Here is a 16,220-nt window from a genome sequence, read left to right as displayed (position 1 = left end):
GTTCAAACTTTGAGGCTCCTGGTCCTTTGAGAATGCAATGCCTACATTCTAATTTCTTTTCAATTAGTAGTTAATTGCTTTGAAATGTATATTATCAACACTACCTAGTCCTGAGGGTTTCCAGAGTATTAGAAACCCACCTCATTTACTTTCTGTGAAACATATATAGGTCACAATAAAACATAGCCTACTCTAAGCAAACTTTCAGAGAGAGACGTATGAACTGCTAAAGGCTTAGCATTTTTGTATAGTTGATGAAATCAGTGAACATATTTTTCTAATAGCCTACAGATTAGGGAATAAAATTATCTTCTTAAAAATAATAACAGAGATATAATAGAGGGACTATGGCCATTACCTTGCAATGCAACAAACCGTCATTCTATGACCAGCACCACATATGGTCCCCTAAGTTTAACCAACTGAGCATAAGCCAAGGGTTAGTCCTGAACACAGCTGGGTGTGGTCAACCCCTTCAGGCTGCCAGTAATCATATACAGATGTTCACTCAGTGAAACCAAAAACTGTTCTTTTTAAAGAATCATGGGCCAAAGAGATAGTACAGAGGGTAGAGTGCTTATTTGTATGTAGTCAACCCAGGGTTGTTTCCCTGGCATCTCATATTGTCCCATGAGCACCATCGGGAGTGATCCCTGAGTGCAGAGACAGAAGAAGCCCTGAACATCACTGGATGTGACCAAAGGAAGGAAGGAAAGAAGGGAGGAAGGGAGAAAGGGAGAAAGGGAAGAAGAAAGGAAGGAAGCGAGGAAGGAAGGAAGGAAGGAAGGAAGGAAGGAAGGAAGGAAGGAAGGAAGGGAGGGAGGGAGGGAGGGAGGGAGGGAGGGAGGGAAGGAGGGAGGAAGGGAGGGAGAGAGGGAGGGAAGGAAGGAAGGAGGGAGGGAGGGAGGGAGGAGGGAGGGAGGGAGGGAGGGAGGGAGGGAAGGAAGGAAGGAAGGAAGGAAGGAAGGAAGGAAGGAAGGAGGGAGGGAAGGAAGGGAGGAAGAAAGGAAGAGAGGGAGGAGGGAGGGAGGGAGGGAAGGAGGTAAGGAAGGAAGGAAGGAAGGAAGGAAGGAAGGAAGGAAGGAAGGAAGGAAGGAGGGAGGGAGGGAGGGAGGGAGGGGGGAGGGAGGGAGGGAGGGAGGGAGGAAGGAAGGAAGGAAGGAAGGAAGGAAGGAAGGAAGGAGGAAGGAGGGAAGGAGGGAGGGAGGGAGGGAGGGAAAAGGAAGGAAGGAAGGAAGGAAGGAAGGAAGGAAGGAAGGAAGGAAGGAGGGAAGGAAGGGAGGAAGAAAGGAAGAGAGGGAGGAGGGAGGGAGGGAGGGAGGGAAGGAGGGAAGGAAGGAAGGAAGGAAGGAAGGAAGGAAGGAAGGAAGGAAGGAGGGAGGGAGGGAGGGAGGGAGGGAGGGAGGGAGGGAGGGAAGGAAGGAAGGAAGGAAGGAAGGAAGGAAGGAAGGAGGGAAGGAAGGGAGGAAGAGAGGGAGGAGGGAGGGAGGGAGGGAAGGAGGGAAGGAAGGAAGGAAGGAAGGAAGGAGGGAAGGAGGGAGGGAGGGAGGGAGGGAGGAAGGGAAGGAAGGAGGGAGAAGGAGGGAAAGAGGAAAGGAGGGAGGGAGGGAGGGAGGGAGGAAGTCAGCCCAGATGATCTCACCCATATGCAGTTTATGAAGAAACAAAGCAAAGAATCTCTATTTTGTAAATTTTAATTTTGTGTTATTGTAAAAAGAAAATGGGGAGATGTAGGATAACATTGGTTTGTCTTTTTTGCCTTGCTGCAGGGAGCTAAGGTTTATTGGGTTACTCCCATCACAGTGCTCCCATTCCTCTATGTTTATCTGTAACCTCTTTCTTTGTGCTCTGCTTCCCCAACCAGTCAATTAACTTTGTCTCCTAATCAGACTCTGTTAACTTGTAAATATTTTTTTTCTCTTCTCCTTAAGTCCTTTGCATAGTTAATTCAGAGCATGTTCTTTTTGTATGGGCACAGGAATACAGTAAATGCTATGCTTTTTTAACGTGGGAGTTAAGTGACTCTCAATGATATTTACCTCCTGGGCATCTGTTCTCTCGACTTAAGCCTCAGTAGCTCTTTCTTCCTAGCACCCCAAAAGCAGGGTCCCAACGAGGGACTGGATGGACCCAGGGTAAGCGGTGAGCTATGTGCTACCCTGACATCGAAATGGGCCTGGCCAAAATGCCATAATGCTTAACTATACGTTAAGAGCTTAGTCATGGACAAATGCTGTCATGATCCAAAAAGCAATAATTAGATTCGGACCCTCCTAGGGTTACGAATGATTAATCTGGCTTGAGCACTGTAGTCTGAGTCTGTGGCAAGATGTTCCCAGGAGACCTGCCCTACAAGTCTCAATATTTCTCTTACTGTGTCCATACAAAATTAACTAATAATAACTAATATTAAGATGTTTATTAAGACGTTAGGAGAAGAGGAATACCCCTAGGAGGTGTTTCCACCCTTGAGACTGATGGGCAATCTGGAAGGGCTTTGAAATACCCCTAGGTAGCGTTCCTGCCATTGAGCCTGATGGGAAATCAGGAAGGGCTTTCTTGTGTTGATTTTGCTACCAGATTGGGTATAGCATGGGCCCAGAGGGCTATGGGTGGAGAGAGGATTGGCGGACAGGCAGAATCCGGACATCTGGGATCAAGAAATGAGGGGCTAGGAAGGAAGAGTGTGTGAGATGAGAGAGATGACAGATTGAATAAACGGCAACTAATCAGCAACCAGCCTAGTTCTCGTTCTTGCTTCGCCTGCCCATCGCCAACAGCCGTCCCGATCCAGTTCATACACAGCAGCTCGAGAGCACCAAACGCAGGAGGCGAGAGAGCCGCCAGGAGAGCCCGTGAACACACATCCTTCTGCGTGTGGATTTTTTTTCATCTTGTTTCTTTCCTTTTTTTTATATTTTTATTAGTGAAACACCATGAGGTACAGTTGTAGACTTACAAATTTTTGTGCTTGGGTTTCGATTATACAATGATCAAATACCCATCCCTCCACCAGTGCCCATTTTCCACCACCACGGATTCCAGTATCCCTCCCACCCCCTGTCCCCCCCATCCCACCCTGCCTCTGTGGCAGGGCATTCCCTTTTGTTCTCTCTCTCCTTTTGGGTGTTGTGGTCTGCAAAAGAGGCATTGGGTGGCAATCATGTTCAGTCCATAGTCTACTTTCAACATGCATCTCTCATCCTGGGAGTATCCTCCAAGCACCCTTTATTTGGTGCTCCCTTCTCTATCTGAGCTGCCCTTTCCCCTAGAATGCCCGGCTGGCCTCTAAGTCATGGAGTAATCATCCTGGTATTGATCTCGGCTATTCTTGGGTATTAATCTCCTATTTTGTTACTTTAAGTCCCCCAGATGAATGCAATCTTTCTATGTCTATCCCTCTCTTTCTGACTCATTTCGCTTAGCATGCTACTTTCCATGGAGCATCCTTAAAATTCACAGATGATTTGTCTGATGAAACCCTCATGGCCCGAAAACAGTGGTGGGATATAGTGAAAAAACTCAATGAAATAAATGCCTCACCAAAAATACTTTACCCAGTGAGACTCTCATTCATAACAAACAGCACACAGTTTCACAGACAAACAACAGCTCAGGAACTTCATATACTCAAAACCATGGTTACAAGAACAACTAAATGGGCTACTTTAAGGCAAGACAGGCCCCTCAAATACACCAAATTTCAACAGAAAAGTGGGACAAAACCCCATAACAATAATCTCTCTCAATGTCAATGGGCTAAGCACATCAATTAAAAGACACGGAGTGGCAGGACGGATTAGAAAATTGAACCCAACATTCTGCTGCCTGCAAGAAACACATCTCAATAGTCAAAGCAAACACAGACTCAGAGTCAAAGGCTGGAAAACAATCATACAGGCAAACAGCTCCCATAAAAAATCTGGGATAGCCATCCTAAGATCAAACCACGCCGTGTGCGTATTTTTTACAGTCCCTCAGGGAAACGGTCTTGAGCTCTAGTCATAGATGTGTAACCAGGGCTGGGGAGACAGTACAGTGTGTGACACTTTGACTTGCAGGTAGCTGACCAGGGTTTGATCCTTGACATCACATACAAGCTCCTCCAGGAGTGTCCCCTGAGCACAGAGTCAGGAGTAAGCCATGAACCCCACTGAGTGTGATCCAAAAACCAGAACCAAATAACTGAAGTGTGATGTGAGGAGCAGAGAGGACGTGGATAGAGGTGTCTTGGGATAATGGTAGAGGGATCTTACCACAGCGGTGACAGGCTTGACCTGCTGCATTTGCAAGTGGAAAACAATGATTCAACTGTGTTTAAACAGGCTCCCCTGCAAAAAAAGAGGAAACTGAATGTGAAGAAGAATGATAAAGAGAAAGAAGAGATGAAGGAAAAAGAGTATCTACAAATGCTGGTAATAAAACGTCCTCAGCCATTTGTTAGCCTCAAAGAACAACCTATAGAATAATAGAGTTTGCTATAGAATGCTAGATTTCATCTCTGGACATAAAATTGCTAATTAAGCATGGCTTTAGGAAGGAAGTCTAGAGGGCAGTAGAACTTTCAGCCAGACATTAGTACTCATTTTAATAGTATGCTTCACCAAACTTCTTTCAAATTCTTTCAAATTATCATTATACTTGTATGTTTTATATTCCCATCAGTAACAGTACTACAATACTGTAGCACTGTCCTCCAATTGTTCATCGATTTGCTCAAGCAGGCCCAGTAACGTCTCCATTGTGAGACTTGCTATTACTGTGTTTGGCATATCGAATACGTCACGAGAAGCTTGCCAGGCTTTGCCATGCGGGAGAGATACTCTCGGTAGCTTGCCTGGCTCTCTGAGAGGGGTGGAGGAATCGAACTCAGGTCAGCCAAGTTGGCTGCGTGCAAGGCAAATGCCCTACCATTGTGCTATTGCTCCAGCCTACTACAATATTTTATTACTATTTTCATAAAATTTATACTATTTTCCTATCCTTCCTTACTGATCAATTCTGTATTCCACTATCAAATTTATGATTGAAGTATTGCTCCAGGATCTGGAGAGATAGTACAGCAGGTAGGACATTGGCCTTGCATGCGGCCAACCAGGACTGACTTGCTGGAATCCCCGACATGGTCCCTGAGCACAGGGAGTGATCCCTGATTGCAAAACTAGTAGTAACCCTGAGCATCGCAAGTGTGACCAAAACAAAATGGAGAAAACTGTAAGAAAATAAATAAATACAGCAAGCATTGTTCCAATTGTGGAATTTTCATTTTCTTATATATTAATTTAAATTCACCAATTTATAAAATCAGAAATTGCCATGAATTGGTGCCGGAGTGATAGCACAGTGGGTAGGGCATTTGCCTTGCATGCGGCCAATCCAGGTTCAATCCCATATGGTCCCCCAGCACCTCCAGAAGTAATTTCTGAGTGAAGAGCCAGGAGTAACCATGAGCATCACTGTGTGTGACCCAAACAGAAAAAAAATAAATAAATTGCCATGAATTAACCCAGATGTGTTTCTTATTTTCATAGTTATAACTATGCTAAGGCATTTCTGCACATATCAAGTCCAATATTCTTCAATTTCTTCTACCTGGAATTTGAATTCTCACTCTTCTAGCTATGGTTGAAAAGTTTAGTCAGCCTTCAGATCTTAGCTCAGATGCCCCATCTTTCATGAAGCCTTCCCTTGCTTCCTTCAGAGATCTCTCTTCTCTCTCTCTCTCTCTCTCTCTCTCTCTCTCTCTCTCTCTCTCTGAATATCCAGGATGGTTTGTTTGAACTCCTCACGGTACTTCATGAACTGGTTTGTACCATGGTCATTGAATCATGTCTTCTATCTCCTAAATATAATTTCCCTTAGAAAAGGCCCCATGTCTGCAAGCACTGAGCTTTGTACATGGTTAAAATTTAACAGAAGTTACCCATTTGAAAAGTCTTAAGACTTGAAAAACTGATTTCAGGCAGAAATAACAGAACAAACAGAACTCCTACAGGTGTAATTACGAAATAGACCTGGTCGAGTTACAGCAATGTTGGGTCCCACGCAAAGGCGCAGGTGGGAGATAGAGGAGATTAACGGGCGGTACACTTGGTTCTTCCTTTATTGGGTGGTAACTGTGAAGCCTCTTTTAAGCAAGAAACAAGAATTATGGCTTACATCAGCTAAGGATTTGGGAACAACTGATATGATCTTTGAGGGTAACTTCAAAATTCTAAAGATGGGGGGCTCTTGCCTTGCATATGACCAAACATGGTTCAATCATCTACCAGGTGTGATCTCTGAGTGCAGAACCAGGAGTAAGCCCTGAGAACCTCCAGATGTGGCTCAAAAACCAAATTTAACTCCAGCTCTATCACCCATTTAAAATTTAAAATTCCTGTAGCGACACTTCATGCTTTATACCACTGATGTACCAAGTGTAGCACACCACATTTGATGGCGTGTAAAGCAGAGTAGAAGGCAATCAATCTTGATCAAAAAATGAAGCTATCAGCACACAGTCTCAACCTATAACAATATGTAGCCATTAGTCATCACTTATACAGCGTCTAAATGACTCCAAAGTGAGATACAACAACTCTCACACACTTTGCTTTAAAATAGCCTTTTTGGAGCAATTTTAGCAGACTATTCATAACAAGCAATACCAAATAAATTATTTAGGACCTGCCTTTGGGGCACGCTTGGTTAGTGGTGGGAAAAATTCAAAATAATGGTGGTGCCAAGGTTTAACGGTGGTGAGATTGGTGTTGGAATATTGAATGTAATAAGTTATTGTGAAAAACTTTATAAAAATAATTTTTTTTAAATTTTTAAAAGTTTAAAAAAACCCAAACCCAAAAACCCAAAAGAAAAATATTCTAAAGGGTAGGATATAAAATGTTTCCAGGAAATTTTGAGAAAGCTTGTAGGTCAGTGTCAGCCTACCCTTCAGAGGATGCCAGATCTTTCTGCCATTTGTAAAGGTGTTAGTGATTTTAAAATATATAAAATCGAAGCAGTCAATTTTGTCAGAAGTCATCAGGAGGAAGTGATAACCCTCAAATGTCATCAACACTTTTTGTATAAACCTCCAGAGTCCTCAGCTTATGGCCTACTTCATGTCAAACTGGTTTCTACCATTCTCTGGTGAAACTAGGTCAAATTAACCCCGAGAGGCCACCGACCATTCATGCAGTTCACTTCAGTCAGGCTTAGCCAATGTGTCAGTATAGGAACCAGATGGCAAAGTGTGGGTGGCTGGTTACAATACCTAGGAAGAGTACTTCAGAGGGAAAAAAAATTAACTTCCATGGGAAGAGTGTGAAAGATGAATGTATGTCAGGAGAAGAGGGAATAGAATGAAAGCCTGCCAGGAAATTCATTCATTTTTCTTGGACCACATGGGAGGCATCTGCATCTGGAGACGAGTTCACAGGAGAGTAGGAACCGAGCTTTGGATTGCTCTGAAACGAGTCAGAGCAGTTAGAACATGTGACTTCAAAATTCTGCAGATGGAGAGAGAGAGAACTGAGAGTTCTCTTATGGCTACATTGCGCTAGATAAATCCAGAACTAGGGCTGTGTAGGATGGCTCCAGATACGCTGCAGAAGAATAAAGTTCAACTGTTGCTCCTGGACACAGAATTTCATTCCATTTTATTCGTCAGACTGGAGAGCTTCTCAGAAATCATTAAGTTATGCCTAAAGATTATTTGGGGGGGGTGCGTGAAGGGTAACAAAAGTTGTCGCTGAGAGCAACGGGCTGTGAACTGACTAACAGCAAAAGGAAGCAATGGTCTGTGACTTGGATGAGCTGAGCAAAAAAGAAGCAAAAATGTGGAAAAGTCCAAGGGCAGTTTTTTCTCTTTTTTTTTCTTTCTTTCTCCTCTCCTTTTCTCCTTGCTTCTTCCTTTTTCTTTCTCTCCCTTTCCGTCCCTGCTCCCCACCTCCACCCCTCCAGCCTCATGCCCCTTCCTGAGACATCCCAGTGTGAAACAGTTATTTCCCAAAGGTTCCATAAAGGATCATTGCATCCTTGACTCCAACCCCCCAAACACCAATCTACTATATGTGTAAACATCACCTCATTTCTCGGTAAATGCTGAGTAAATCATTACACAGTGAGTAGTAACTAATAGACATCTAGAGTCACTGAAGGTTAACTCATGTTTGCTTTTTCTGTTAATTGATAAGAATTTTCATGGTCAAAAGCATCTGATACAATGTGATTTTTTTCACATTGTATCAGGTTGCTTTTGTCATTTCATTTTTGTTTTGGGAAGAAGGGTTGGATGGTTGTTGGGTTTTGTTTGTTTGTATGTTTGTTTGGTTTTTGTGCTATGTCTGTGATGCTCAGGTCCTACTACTGGCTTTGTGCTCAGGGAACCAAATGTGGTACCCAGCAATGAAACCAAGCGTGCTCAGGACTTACTACTGATTTTGTGCTTAGCAAACCAAATATGGTGTCTGGGATTGAAATCAGGTTGTCTTTGTGCAAGGTGAAAGCCGTACCTGCTGTATTATCTCTCCTGAACTCTCGTTCTATTTTTGATAGCAACATAAGCATATGGTTCAAAATTTATATTCTAAGAGGCAGCCAATAATATCAATTTCTTGTATGTTTGCAGAAATGTATAGAATTGATTGTATAGTGTGACCTTCCCCAAAAAATCCAGAATCCAATCACTTCCAGTGCCCAGATGCCTGCGTGTGACCCCCACCTAACGCCCACTCAGCCCCTCAGGAACCACCCTGCCGACCTTGGACCAGGTGGACCCAGTTCACGCATGTTTGGATTTCACACAGCTAGACCCAAGCATTAGCCCAGCGGGTAGGGCGTTTGCCTTGCACGCGGCCAACCTGGCCAACCCAGGTTCGATTCCTCCTCCCCTCTCCGAGAGCCCGGCAAACTACTGAGAGTATCTCACCTGCACGGGAAAGCCTGGCAAGCTACCCATGATGTATTCGATATGCCAAACACAGTAACAACAAGTCTCACGAAGGAGACGTTACTGGGCCCGCATGAGCAAATCAATGAACAATGGGAGGACAGTGATACAGTGATACAGTGATAGAATTGATTAGCATACACAAGCATTTCCAACAAGGAACAAGGCATCACAGTCATGAATAATAAATGTTAATATCTGCAACTTGTAAAATAAGGCAACAGGTACCCATTTTTGATCATTCTAATGTATGAGTTATAACATATCATGTCACCCCCCCAAACATCATGTCTTCTCAATTATGTATAAACCATATCAAAATGATTATATAACAAATTATAATCTTAGGATACGAATTGTTTAGAGCAATAAACAGTATCCTAGTCACCAATTAATAAAATCATCAATTGTTCTTAAATTCATGAATAGCACATCTTTTGCTACCATCATTAATCTCACACAAGTCGATGACCTTTGTTGATGCTTGTGAACTTTCTCAAAATGTGTACCTTTGATTCTTAATGTGCAAATCGCAAAATAACTAGAAACTTTCTGAAGCACTGTTTTGTTAAGTTACTGGGATAAGCTTGGGAATGTAAATATTATTTATCTGTTAAAGCCTGGCTAAGATGTACTATATTGATATATAGATAGAGATGACAATATTTAAAATATAGATATCAAATCTCTATGCACATTTAGACATTTTTCTGTAATTTTTTGCACTAAAATCCAGAAATTTTGACCAGAGCTACAGTATAGTGGGTAGGGCGCTTACCCTGTACGTGGATGACTGGGTGTGATCCCTGTACCACATATGGTTCCTTCAGCACTGCCAGTACTGGTGCCTGAGTGCAGAACCAGGAAGAAGCCCTGAGCACTGCTGGTTGGGGCCCAAAGACCAAAACAAAAACACCCAGGGAGTAACTGATCAAAGAACAAAGACAAGGGGGCCCAAGTGATAGTACAGTGGGTAGGGCACTTGCCTTGTATGCAGCCCACCCAGGGTGGATAGTGGCAGGAATATTTCGTGAATGCAGAGCCAGGAGTAACCCCTGAGCATCACTGAGTGTGGCCCACCCAACCACCCTTTCCCCCTCATTTTCTATCATTTCTAACAGACAAGCATTCTATATTATCTCTGGATAGTTGAAGTATGAGCTACAATAGGATTTTTGTCTATGTGTATTTCCAGATTATGTACTTTTCTGTACAGATTGCAGAAAAAAAAGATGTGAAAAGTTACAGATTTTTAAAGGGAATTAATTCCATTATTTTCATTTTATATTTATCTATGTGTGTGTGGTATCAGGGATGAACTCAGGGCCTCATGCATGTGAGATATATACTCTACCACAGAGCCACACCCCTGCCCCTTTAGTCCCTTTAGTCTTTTTAATTAGTGAACCACCATGAGGTACAGTTAGAGAGTTACAAATTTTTGTGCTTGGGTTTCAGTCACACAATGATCAAGTACCCATCCCTCCACCAGTGCCCATCCTCCATCACCACGGGTCCCAGCATCCTTCCCACCCCACATCCCCCCATCCCACCCTGCCTCTGTGGCAGGGTATTCCCCCTTGTTCTCTCTCTCTCCTTTTGGATCCTGCAGTTTGCAAGAGAGGCATTGAGTGGCAATCATGTTTGGTCTATAGTTCCTTTAGCCTTTTAAAAAATAACACAATTGTCTCCACCATTTCAACAGCCCCACCTCCACATCTGTCTCTCAATCTTCTGCTTATTCCTCCAGCCTTCCAAGTGAGATTCCAGTTCACAGAGGCCGTCTCAGGGCCTGTTTGGAAGCAGAAGCCGATTTCCCTTCCTTCCGGCAGGTCCTGTTGGCCTCTACCTCTGCCCTCTCCCATCTCAGCAGGTCTGTTCCGTATCTCCGGGACCACGTGGCCACATATGTGACAGTCCTGCTCATTGCACTTTATACCACTCACACTGATACTTCCTGTCACTGGGTAAAGTAGGGAAGGTGCAATGCTCAATCTCATCCCTCAGAGATGCCCCAGGAGGCAAACTACAAAGATTCACTCCCAGCACAGCAGGAACACAGCAAACACAATGAATAAGACTCTTAGAAGCCTACAAAACTCAATGTGTGGTAATAATACACAGAAAATGCTCTCAGTAACAACCAGACCAGAAACTCCTCAGAGAAACCAAAAAAGTGAAAAGAGATTTATAAATTCGCAAATCCAGCTTGGTCTATTCTAAATGCTATACTAATAATACAATGTGTTTTATATACATGCGTTTTTTTAGTCTGTCAATTAATCACTTATATTTTTAACTGCCATAAAATATTAATAATTACCATGATAACTAATAATGTGAGCCTCAGGATACTTACTTCATCTAGTATTCAACCATTAAAAGACAACCTCTATCCTTAAATAAGAATTTTATTCTGATTTCAGCTAATTAAAACAATTTCCCTTTTCATTAAACATTTAAACAAAAGCATTAGACATTAGGAAAATGACTAACTTATTATAATTTGCAAGGAACATTCCTGAGAGAACAATAAAGTCAATATTATCATCAGAGACTGGAAAATTATAAAAATAAAATTTGAGAATGGTACAAATTTTAAAGGTTATCTGTCTGCTATGTTTAAATTAGTGCCTGGGAGTGAGGGGAAGAATAAATTTGCAATGCAGATCTACAAAAGAACTATTTATCATAATGAAAACTTAAAACACTTTCAAATCAACTAAACCAGGAATACAATATGAATTTGAATTTATCATCCAGAAAGTAAAGCTGATGAAGGATTATACCATCTATTGGACTTAAACAAAGATAAGGTAATATTTGTGTAACATGAAGTTCCAGTTCTACTGCCATTTGAAGGTCAATCAATTGAGAACCATAGTAACAGATCAAATAAAAAGAGTGTTACTGAAAATAATTCTGCAGGTTAGAATATGGTAGACTCATGTCCTCAAAGAGACTCTTGTCATCTTTAGGCTTTTAGGAGTAAGCATCTCAGGGTGTGGTCCCCAAAACGCAGAAAAAAAAAGCGTCTCTAGTTTTTCTTCTTGTCATCTATGATAGGGAAAAGAGTGCTGTCTACTTCCTAGGGAAACTGAGTAGATTAAATGAAATAATGTGTGTGTGGCTTAGGACAGTGCTCATAGTAAATAATAAATACCAGCACATCCCCCTTCCCCCCTGGCGGGGGGTGGGGTGGGGTATGACTCACGATGACAGAATAAAGGAAGAGTAAAGGGACACGAAAGAAATTCCAATAAGCTGGTCAAAGAAATTAAAGTAAAAACTAAATGTAATATCACCTCCTCCAACAAAGAACCAAAAGCCAAAATACAAGCAGTTTTCCCTTTGCTTTATTACAGAATGCTGGTCTCTTTTGACTAATTCAGAGTCCTTTCAATGTCTGTCTGAATCTGTGCTATTTGATTAAGATTAAAAGCTGTAGATAGGTTGTGGGAAGAGCCCCAGAGACCAAGGGTCTGGACGAGATAAACGGAATTAAATAACAAGGGCACATTTCAACTTGAGCTGGATAGAGTAAGCCATGGTTGGACAGGCCTTGCTAGCAGAAAGGAAAAATTTTCACTTCCAGACAGCCAGAGAGATGAGAGGGCCGCTGGGGTGGAATGAGCAATATTCAAGGAGAAAGAGGTCTGGAAGGGAGAGTATTAACATGTGTTTCTTTCCTAAATCTGCTGGAGCGATAGCACAGTGGGTAAGGTGTTTGCCTTGCATGCGGCTGGCACGACCATCTGAGTTCGATTCCTCTGCCCCTCACGGAGAGCCCGGCAAGCTACTGAGAGTATCTCGCCTGCACGGCAAAGCCTGGCAAGCTCCCCATGACGTATTCGATATGCCAAACACAGTAACAAGTCTCACAATGTTACTGGGCCCGCTCCAGCAAATCAATGAACAATGGGAGGACAGTGACAGTGACAGTGAATGTGTATTAGTGAGACTCACAAGACACATGTTATGCCATGCTGTGCTAGTACAGTGTCTTTTACTGCATTTTATAGATGAAACAACCAATGCTCACAGAGAATAAACAGCCCAAGATTATATAAAGAATTCTGAAGGGGGGTGGGGCCTGAGTGACAGTTCAGTGGGTGGGGCATTTGCCTTGCATGTGGACAATCCAGGTTGAATCCCTGGCTTTTCCTATGGTTCTCCAAGCACCACCAGGAGTAATTCTTTAGTGTAGAGTCAGAAGTAACCCTAAGGCATTACCAGGTATTGCCCCCAAACAAAACAAAGTATTTAAAAGGTAGCTTTTGTTGGGGTTGGAGCAATAGCACAGCCAGTAGGGCATTTGCTTTGCACCTGGCCAACCCAGGTTCGAATCCCATCATCCCATATGGTCCCCTGAGCACTGCCAGGAGTAATTCCCGAGTGCAGAGCTAGGAGTAACTCCTGAGCATTGCCAGGTGTAACCCCCCACCCAAAAAAAAGGTTTGTACATGCTTTTGTTTGTATATGCAGTAATATTTATCATAATATGGGCCCTGAACTTTGGGAAAACCAGGTGTGAAGGAGAGAAACCATTACAGATTTTTAAACAGCGGTTTTATTTTTTTTTTAATTTTTATTAGTGAGACATCATGAGGTACAGTTGTAGACTTACAAATTTTTGTGCTTGGATTTCAATTATACAATAATCAAATAGCCATCCCTCCACAAGTCCCATTTCCCACCACCACGGATCCCAGTATCCCTCCCACCCCCCATCCCCCCCCATTCCCCCTGCCTCTGTGGCAGGGCATTCCCTTTTGTTCCATCTCGCCTTTTGAGTGCTGTGGTTTGCAGAAGAGGCATTGAGTGGCAGTCATGTTTGGTCTATAGTCTACTTTCAGCATGCTTCTCCCATCCTGGGAGGATCCTCCCAACACCCTTTATTTGGTGCTCCCTTCTCTATCTGAGCTGCCTTTTCCCCTAGCATGTGTGTCTGGCCTCCAAGCCATAGAGTAAAATTCCTGGTACTAATCTCTGCCATTCTTGGGTGTTAGTCTCCTATTTTTAAACAGCGGTTTTAATGCATTCCACTTGTCTGCTGTAGATAGATTTGCACTGAAAAGTCATAGGCATAAAGAGAGATTTTATATGGGTGATTTGTTGCTACAGAAACAACTCTGGTACTTGATCTTAGAGGCTTCACAGTTCTTGCTTTCTGTCCAGGAATTCGCATTAGGTAGAGCTGAAGGAATGTTGTCTTGCCAGGCAAGGAAATGAAGTGACTCATTTAGCTCCTATACATGTGAAAAAGAAACCGTTGTCCTTGCTACACATCTGTGAGAGGAAGTTTTCTGAAATAGTGCTTCTGCAAGAAAAAGAATTCAGCTGCACTTTCGGTTTACACCTTTGCTGTGTTAGACCTTCTTCCCACCTATTTGCTTTTTGGGGGATTTTGTGGTGGTGGTTTTGGTTTCTGAGGTGAGGGTTAACTACTCACGGCTGGGCCCCACCAACTGCTCCAGCCCTGTCTGCTTTTCACTTGCGGAACTTAGGGAGAGGAGTTCTCAAGAGGATCGCTAAAATTATTACAATCGAGGCTGGAGAAAGAGTGGAGTGGGTTAGGGTGCTAGTCTTGTATGTGGCTGAGCTGGGTTTGATCCCTGGTACCCTATACAGGCCCCTGAGCAGTGCCAGGAGTTATTTCTATTTGCAGAACCAGGAGACACCCCTGAGCATCATCAGACTTGCCCCATCTGGGGTTTACTCCTTTCCACACATGCCCCTACTTCTTCAGAGCAGAATTCCACAATAAACATTTTGTGCCTTCTAGAATCGACTTGCTGGTTTGCTTTGTTTTTAAGCCCATCTCAAACCCTGGCTTCAAAACTGTCTTCTTGGGACCAGAGCCATAATACAGCGCACTAGGTGTTGGCCTTGCACACGACTGATCCACTTTGATCCCCAGCATCCCGCACGGTTCCCCGAGCCTGCCAGGAGTAATTCCTGAGAGCAGAGCCAGGAGTAACCCCTGAGCATCACTGGGTGTGACCCCAAAAGCCAAACAAACAAACATTTTCCTTCCCTCTCCTGGGCAGAGTCGCCCCCAGTAATAAGAGGTTCTTGTCTCAAGAGTGCTAAGTGTGACCAACCTAAAAATAGTTTTCATCTACGGTTCAAGCCGACTGCATATAATTACAGTATGATTTTAATCAGAGGAAAACACAATATACAACAAGCAAGCATGCAATTCAACTAGCAGAGAAACTAGCACTGAAGACAGAGGCTCGGGAGACAGGAGAGCTGACAAAACATCCCTGGGGATCCAGAAAGTTCTTGGCAGCTGCTGGTTTGCAGGAAGAGAGGATTCTTTCTTGCTGAGGGAGGTCCCACAGGGCCCTGACTAGAGACAGCTCTATGCCCTTGAGGTGGCATTCAGAGGAGGCTTCACTTCTAGCTCAAATTGGTGCTCAGGTTTCTAGCATGTTTCAGGTGTATTGTCAGATTACACCATATTATCAGAATCACTGGGGAATTTGCCATCATCTAGGGTATCCTCTCAGAGCCACCAACTGTTTACCTTTATAACAATTTGTTCGGTGGCCCCCTCCTTTGCATCAGTGGGAAACTCCAGCTCCGTGTCCCCCACTTTTTTTAATCAACTGATGTCCTTTATCAATACACATCATATTTTGCTCTGCCGGGATCATTACAATCTCAAAACATATAACATTCCATCTCCCTAAAACACAGGAGACAGGGTAACAGGGATAAGGACCATTTGGGAGGTGTGATTTTTTTTTTCTTTTTGGGTCACACCCGATGATACACAGGGGTTATTCCTGGCTCACACACTCAAGAATTATTCCTGGTCATGCTCAGGGTACCATATGGGATGCTGGAAATCGAATGTCCTACCAGTTGTACTATTGATACAGCCCCTGGAGGTGTGAATTTTTGATTCTGCTGTCACTTCGGGGAAATCTGCCTAGCTAAGGTCAGTGCCAAGGAAACCAAAGCCATGAAACCAAGAGGGTTTTGCAGACAGAGGGTTTTGCAAGTGCATGACCTTTGTTTTCAGAATGTTGGACATGCATGTGCATTACAGATTCCTTGAAATAACATGTCTGTTGGCTGGCCAATTTGCTGCAACAGCAAGATCTTGATTCCTGTAAGGTGACCCTGAGTCTGATCGTTTCTTATTGAACTTCCGCCACTCATGCATTGAATTTTGAGAACCAGGTGAGAGAAGAACCTGTACTGGAAGGTTCTTCCGTGAACACAGAGTCAGAGGCACTGACAGTGTTTTGGGAGACCAAGATTCTTCTCTGTGGGA

This window comes from Sorex fumeus, unplaced genomic scaffold (assembly GCF_029834395.1).
Source record: "Sorex fumeus unplaced genomic scaffold, SorFum_2.1 ptg000002l, whole genome shotgun sequence".
Lineage (NCBI taxonomy): Eukaryota > Metazoa > Chordata > Mammalia > Eulipotyphla > Soricidae > Sorex > Sorex fumeus.
Note: the sequence above shows the minus strand (reverse complement) of the source record.